The sequence below is a fragment of the Sinocyclocheilus anshuiensis genome, unplaced genomic scaffold (genome assembly GCF_001515605.1).
Source record: "Sinocyclocheilus anshuiensis isolate Anshui unplaced genomic scaffold, SAMN03320099.WGS_v1.1 scaffold2584, whole genome shotgun sequence".
NCBI classification, from domain to species: Eukaryota; Metazoa; Chordata; class Actinopteri; order Cypriniformes; family Cyprinidae; genus Sinocyclocheilus; species Sinocyclocheilus anshuiensis.
Window position 1 is genome coordinate 106,998 of NW_015541360.1, and position 8,816 is coordinate 115,813.

The following is an 8,816-nucleotide window of genomic DNA, read 5'->3' on the forward strand; positions in this document are numbered from 1 at the left end:
ATCCTAGGTGTATATGACTTTCTTCTTTCAGACGAATCCAGTCGGAGTTATATTAAAAATTGTCCTGGCTATTCCAAGCTCTATCATTGCAGTCAGCGGGTGTTGCAGTTGAACAGGCCACAAGTCGCCAAATAAAGCGTGTGCATTCATAATAAAACGTGCTTCACACGGCTCCGAGGGTGAATAAAGTCCTTCTGTAGTGAATCCATGCGTTTTTATAAGAAAAATATTCATATTTCAAACGTAATAAACACTTTTCTCTCACTTCCGGTATCTGTCATACGCGGAAGGCGTTCTGGCGGATGACGTAGGACGTATGTGTCGCGTGCGCGCCTCTGATATATGCTAGTCTCACGAGTTTGTTTACAGGAGCAAAAGAAGCAAAGTTTCCTTTCTTCAGCAAAGGAAAACCAGTCTGCTCTTGGCTTATATCGAAATCCTCCGACATTTTTCTTTACAAATCCTCGTTTTGTGCTTCTAATTCGTGACCGACGTTTTGTTTTGTTCGCTCTCCGCGTTCGTCACTAATCACGCAACGCCTGACAACGCAATGTCTGCGGGTTGAAGCGGCCCCAGTAACATGATATTTATCCCCTGGAATGCGAATTTTAGCAGGGGAACCCCGCCAAAAAAACGTGTATCCCCCTCCCCAATCGAAACACCACTGGGTTAGTTTTGAGTAGCCATTGTGCGGGTTTTCTTGTGAAAACCTGGCAACCCTGGGCAGCATAGCTGTATCCTTCGCTGCCTTTGATATCCCACAATCCTGTGCGTTCCATTCCGTGACGGTTGAGCTAAAAAATAAAGATGGCGTCTGAAAGTTGCATTTGGTGGTCAGTTTGTGTGTAAATGCATATTTCTGACTAACTTTTTGAACTTTTGATGTTATTTCTAGCGGGAAATTAGTATTATAGTAATTAAATATTCATTTAGTTGTCACAAAAACTCGTTCTATTTTGTTCATTAAACTGTTCATTTGTAGATAAAACATTAAACCGTTACGCTGCCTCAGAAGCCTGTCTGAAATCAGTTTCATGAGGTGCCTTCGTGCAAAAACGCTGCCTGCAAAGTCATTGCCTCATACGGCAGCGAGGCAGCAGTCAGCTGCCTAAGTTTTCGGATGCAGTCGATTTCTTCCTAGAGGGATCAGGTCTTGATGTTGCTAAGGGTCCCCGAAATGATAAACCCGGCCCTGATGACAGCATATCTCTAACATTTATGGCCATTTTTACATAATGTACATTATCCTTTATATTCTGAGATCTGGGCAAAACCTATATTTTCTTTAACAATTATGAGTTTACTTTCAATATCAAATGTCACTTCATACCTGCAACTTAGTCATTTCTTCTGCAGCTGATACAGTCTCATGGTTTCGGTGTTCATGCAATGTACACAGAACACAAATAAATTGTTGGTCAGTGCAACAGAAAACCTCCAGAATCTTATCGTGTTTTTGGCAGATCATCTGCTTCAGTCGTCCAGTGGCATCGATCACTTTGTGTCGTTTATCAGAATGAAACTCCTCAAAATGAGTTTGACAGTAAGAGTTCAGACACACCAGACAGGACTTGACCGCTTTGTTTTTCCGTCCAGTACAGACGTCACACTTCACGTCTCCAGGTCCAGCAGGAACAGTATCTCGAGGCTCAGTCTTCTTCACTTTCGCCACCATTTCAGCAATCATCACATTCTTGCCTAAATCAGGTCTCGGTGTGAAGGACTTTCTGCACTGTGGACAGCTGTATATTCCCCTCTGATCTTCATGATTCCAGTAGCCTGTAGTACAGCTCATGCAGTAACTGTGTCCGCATGGGACGGTTACAGGTTCCTTCAAGAGATCCAGACAAATTGGACAGATGAACTGGTCCTCAGCCACTGAAATACTGAAATCTGCCATCTCAGACATATAGAGCAACAATATGGATTATGTGAACAGTTTAGTTTCTATTTCTACACTGGAAGGTTAATATCTTACTGATTGCAGGGTGTGACTTATTCCCTACTTTATGGTGTGATTTATTGCAAGCTAGACAGTGGTTACAGCATAGATATTTATAGATAGAATCCACATTCGACCGCTCCAGAGTCCAGACACGTTGACGCGTCCTCCATCTTGGAACGGTCAATGTGTCATCACTCACAATAAAAATAAATGAGTTTCAAGATGCCACAACACTGGTTGTAAAAAACGCCGAAATTTAAATTCCTGAAGAAATTGGAGAAACTTTGAAGAATGTGTTGATTTGAGTTTTTAATATGTATTAACACAATATTACAGCTTTTTAAACTATAGTACCTTTTAAATGTTGTGTTAGCTTACGGCTTTGTCTTCTTGTATTGTGTTACTTTAGCAAAATCATCCGCTTACGTCTATTGCAGGAATAGGTATTCATACATGTGTATAACTAGGGTTGCAGACACACAGGCAACGTTCTCTCGAGTGCTCACGGACCTGCTTTGGCTGCTCCAATATGGCAGACAGCTTACGTCAGCAGGAACAGTATCTCGAGGCTCAGTCGTCTTCACTTTCGCCACCATTTCAGCAATCATCACATTCTTGCCTAAATCAGGTCTCGGTGTGAAGGACTTTCTGCACTGTGGACAGCTGTATATTCCCCTCTGATCTTCATGATTCCAGTAGCCTGTAGTACAGCTCATGCAGTAACTGTGTCCGCATGGGACGGTTACAGGTTCCTTCAAGAGATCCAGACAAATTGGACAGATGAACTGGTCCTCAGCCACTGAAATACTGAAATCTGCCATCTCAGACATATAGAGCAACAATATGGATTATGTGAACAGTTTAGTTTCTATTTCTACACTGGAAGGTTAATATCTTACTGATTGCAGGGTGTGACTTATTCCCTACTTTATGGTGTGATTTATTGCAAGCTAGACAGTGGTTACAGCATAGATATTTATAGATAGAATCCACATTCGACCGCTCCAGAGTCCAGACACGTTGACGCGTCCTCCATCTTGGAACGGTCAATGTGTCATCACTCACAATAAAAATAAATGAGTTTCAAGATGCCACAACACTGGTTGTAAAAAACGCCGAAATTTAAATTCCTGAAGAAATTGGAGAAACTTTGAAGAATGTGTTGATTTGAGTTTTTAATATGTATTAACACAATATTACAGCTTTTTAAACTATAGTACCTTTTAAATGTTGTGTTAGCTTACGGCTTTGTCTTCTTGTATTGTGTTACTTTAGCAAAATCATCCGCTTACGTCTATTGCAGGAATAGGTATTCATACATGTGTATAACTAGGGTTGCAGACACACAGACAACGTTCTCTCGAGTGCTCACGGACCTGCTTTGGCTGCTCCAATATGGCAGACAGCTTACGTACAGCGGCACATAGAAATAGCCGCTAATAAGGCATCTACTTATACATATCTATGGTTCACAGAAACATTATCAGTACTTATCTACTTAACAGTATCATAAAGAAGCTGAGTAAGAAAAAATAAAAATAAACTATTTTTCAAAGTCATTTGAACCATTTAGGATGTGGGGTTACATTCAAGCGAGATTTTTGTCTATAAAAGTGATGATGCACCACGATTTACAAATTTAACCAGTGTATAACCAGTGTTATTCTAGTAGCATTGATATACTATTGTGTTTTTGAATGTTTTATTTTTATATTTCCCATTTACATTTTAAATTTAGTTAAAGTTTCAGTAATTGTGTTGAGTTTCTGTCATTTAGTTATTAAAGCACTTCCAAGTTAAACTAATTTAATGAGAAATTAAAAAGTTATTTTATTTTATATTTAAGAAAAATATATTTCTTAATTATTTAATTAATCATGCACTAGACGTGCCTGGTAAAAGTATTTATAGTTGATGACAAAATGATATTGCTTAACAGTCATTTTTATTTTAAGTCCATACTGAACATTTTAACAGCTAGTTTGCAAACACAAACACTGCTGTTATGTTCATGTCTCATGCCACCAGCAGAGGTCGCTGCTGAACTGCAGATAATCAGTCTTAACCCATTCCTTCATTATGAAACCTTGAGGACTTCCCAGACAGAATTTTGGATTAGACTGTATTGAACACGAGATGCACAGAAACCAATAAAACAAACAAAAAATATTTCTTACAAATACATCAGTAATTTCAGTGTTGGGCTTGTTACTCCAAAAATGTAATTTATCACTCGTTACTAGTTACTCCTTTCAAAAGTAATCTTATTACTTTCTGGCAACGGTAATTACTTACACTACTAGTTACATTACTTTTCCTTCATGTCCCCACAGAAGTTGTAATTGTGTATCTTCCCCATAAAATTCTTCTAAAATGTTACTAACAATATATTTCCGCCTCATCATTTCACCAAAATCCACACTGGATCGCAGTCAGAAATTATTACAAACGCTCAATTGTGGTTGATAGTGACTTTTAAGTAAATGTGTTGCATTAATTGTCATGTGTTGCTTGAAGCTAATTGTAGCTACAATTTCTCTGTTACGCATATACGAATCTATTTCATGATGTATTTTATTAAAAGAAATCACATAAGTTTGTAAGATTTTACAGTATATATTATACAATGTATATGGGGGTCAGAGGGATGTGGGTGGGCAAGCCATGTAATGCAAGAGTAAAGTAATGCCACAACTTGCACATCGGTATTCAGATCATATTTTCTCCTGACTAAATCAGTGTAATGGCGATATTTCCATCCGCTGAATGTAAGCTTTTCCATATTCCAAGCTTGCCTGATGCAGGCTGACTTCATGTGCCTGTGCGAGTCATGAAATTATGAAAATGAATCTAGGAATTATTGGATTGTTGGATTTCAAATAAGTAGGTGTTGAGGCATCAAAAGTAACAAGTAACGAGCTGTTTTATGGATGGTAACTGTAATATTATTACTGAAATCTTATTAGTAATTAGTTACACTAGCCTACTGTAACTAGTTACTAGAAACTAGTTACTGCCCAACACTAATTTACACATTACTCTCTAAAAAATGCTGGGTTGTTTCAACCCAACTTTGGGTCAAATATGGACTAACCCAGCTGTTGGGTTAAATTTTTACATTAAATTTTTAACCCAAAAGTTGGGTTAGTCCATATTTGACCCAAAGTTGGGTTGAAACAACCCAGCATTTTTTAGAGTGTACTGTTCTTGTTCAGCTGTGGGAACGTCTTTCTGAAGAAATAACTTAGTTAGACAAAAGCTCCATAGTTTTTAAAGTTTGGAGTTGCGAAAATTACGCGATTTAAGACAATTTTAGTGTGCATGCCACTGTAAATGCTGTACGTCTAATCGCTCACAGCCGCATTTTCGTTTGTGTTAAATTCAATATGGCGGCAATGCAGAGAATCCCGTTATCAGTTGTTAGCTATGCACTGCAAACACATTGTAAATACTAAATATAATAATCAAATAATATATTATTGTGATTTAAGTAACTTCGTTAAGAAATTGAGACAGTTTGTCTGTATTCGTGTTTGCTTGTCTGTGAAGTTTTATCCAACACAGGCTGGGATTTGAGTGTAAGTCATTGATCACATCCACATTTATGTATTTATATTTTCTCCATTTTGAGCGCATAACAGCCATAGAAACCCTTTATGTAACAGTATGGAAGAATGTATGCCTCCTCCTTTGTTTACACGCTCCTGCGTGTTAATAAGTAAAATATCTGTCACTGGAGGGTGAATAGTGTGTGCAGTCATCTCTGAGTCACTTGTTTGGTTTATTCTCTTCAGAAAGGCCTACTTACATCTGTTACATAACAGCATTTTATGAAACCTCTCTAAGTGGAAACCCCAAATGATAGAGTGATCATCTGGAGCTTGAGCTTCCAACCAAATGAGACATCAAGATACAAACAAACAGCAAACTGAGGCAGGTATTTCAGCAGATTGGTTTTGCAGGCAGAAGCTGTATCTTTTATGTTTTTGCAGAAGCTGCATGTTTTATACATTTACACACATACACACACACACACACACACACACACACACACACACACACACACACAACAGTTTGTGAAACAACATGGCATTTTTTCAGTGATTATGGTACAAAAGGATTAGTCATCTCATTGAGGCGTATACACACACACACACACACACAGAGAGAGAGATTTCAATGACAATTTGAGCAATTATTATTATTGCTATTAACACATGAGCTAACTTTAATTTGCTCAGCAAAGACACTTTATGCAGTTTATGCCAGATTAAAAACTAGACAATATTTATTTTTAGTATTGCCAGCAGAATTAAAAATATAATATTTAATATATCTACTGATTTAAGTGCTTAAAATCACAATAATAGAAATTATTTGACAGTATTCTTACAATACCTGCCCTGAAACATAACAAACCTGTCACTGAAGCTTCAAAAGTCTGTGTGAGAAGCACTGATCACATCCAGCAGCTTCAGACGGCACTATTGATTTTCATTGTTCAGTCAGAGAGATGCCCATTATGCCTGAAAGCCCAAGAAGAAAATTAATGTCAAAGTGAGTTGTGCGCTTGAGTGATGCTTTCAGTTTGACAGGGAAGTGAGGAGGCTTATCCATGCAGCATTACTGTAAAACAACAGAACTGACCCAGAGAGAGTAAAGATATCTGTAAACTGCAATTCACTATAGTTTTAGTTCTATTTTAGAAATAGAGGTCAGAAATCACTCAAGACCTGATTTAGTTTTAGCAGCTATATAAACTACACTTAAAAAGGCAACAATACCTTTTTTTGCATTGTGACATTATTTTCATGACAATTCAATTTCATCTTCAACTTTTTTTTTTTTCAAATAAATGCTCATGCATTGATAAATATCTATAAATATTTATTCGTAGTTAAATAATTAATACAAAATACATAAATAAATGTCCAAAAATATATTACAAAAATAAGACTAGGCTACAATTAAATATAGGCTAATACAATAAAATGTAGGCTTCATTTTCTTTATGCAAAATATATTTAATTTTAGGATAATATGTGACTTGGACTTGGTTAGTAAGATTCAAGCTATTATGCTGCAATAGCCAAAACTGACAATGAAATGTAATAAATTGAATGCTGGATTACACGGTCAGCTTTTTATTTAGAGAAGCATTGATAATGACCAGAAATGGACACTAGGGGGCAATGTTGCTCTAGCGTTTAAAATCAATACCAGACCTGGGAAATAGTGATGGCATCAAGCAAATGCTCTTTCAGTGTCAGTTAGATTAGAAGTATCTCATTTTGATTTCTGGCCATCTCAAGAAAGTCTGAATTTAAGATGGGTTTTAAGGTTAGTACAGATGGCTACAGATGTCCTCTAAACCAAAACACAATGAAAACCTTAAGAAGTAGGTCAAAGTTGATGGTCGCCTCAGGCACTTCATTGTATTTCACTTACTCTATATGCAGCACAGATCTTCTCACATCTAAGTTATGCTTTAATCTCCTTTATGGCTTCATGACATTGAATTCTTGATTCTATTTAGCTGACAGACGTTCCAAGGCGTTTATCAAACATTTTCCGTAATTCAGTGCTCCGTGGTCAATTATTCCTTACATGGTCAGAATGAATTGATCTGCAGTCATAATGACCTCCGATGGCTTCAGAAGAGCTGACAGAAATGAGCTCAGTGATGCATTGCTCTGGTCTGAAGGTTGCAAATCAGTAAGACATGAATGAAAAACATCAAACCATTTATAACAAAAATAAATAAATAACAAAAAAAGAATACACAAATACAAATCCCTTAAGAAAATAAACCATGGTTTTATTATAGTAAAAATGTAGCCTATAGTAGTACTACCTAGTAGTTGTTTTTTAATAATATAAAAAACAACCTTTTGAGTTTGAATAATATCTAATATAGCTATCGTCATTGTTCTTGGTGTGAACCAGGGTTAACTAAAACTAAAACTAAAACGATAAAAAATGTGGTACTTCAAGTAAAACAGACACTAACTGAAATACAATAAAATATTTTAAAAAATGTATTTTAGCTATAGTTTCCAAGGCAACATTTCTCACTTTTAATTTAGTTTAACTAACACTGGTGTGAACAGGCTTTACACAAAACACAAACGTGATGCGACTTGGATTGGGAATTCTATAGGGTTTGAAGTAAGCTAATGCATCAAAATACATAGCTCACACAAAAAAATAGGCGATTTTTACCCATTTTCCATTGATTCATTTTGGTTCCAGATTAAGAATGAGCGGGGCCATGCAGAGACCTTTGGAGGGGCAGGTGCTCAAAGTATAAAAGGGGCACATGGAGCACGGCTTTTAATAGGGCTGTGCTTCTTGCTGAGACATGTATCGAAACGGATGCTTCTGTATTGATAGCAGCAAATGCCGTGACGCAGTTTTGAAAAAGAAACACAGAACAGAAAACACCATTTTAAGTTTAAAAGTTAAATAAATATGTCTTTGCACCTCTTAATCGCTCTGAAAATAGAAACGGAATTAAATTAGGCTTATTATTATTATTGAGTTTAAAGGGTATGGTGGTTTTGCTGTTGTAAACACTACTGTTGTTGTTGTAGAAAAAATATTTCTGTCTTATTTAAAATAGAATTATATTATAATCCTGTTCTGAATTTATTCATTTTTTAAATTATAATGATGATAAAAACAGGATTGATAAGTAGCCTATAAATCGGAGGATGAGAAAATCAGTATAAGCCTGTTTTATCAGGGTTGTGATAATTATTTTTAAGGCACTCAAAACAAAAAAAGTTCAAAGTAATAGTTTTTTAGTCAGATAACATAAAGACAAGACCCCTCGACGCCCTTTAAACTTTTCCCAATCAAACAGCAAGAA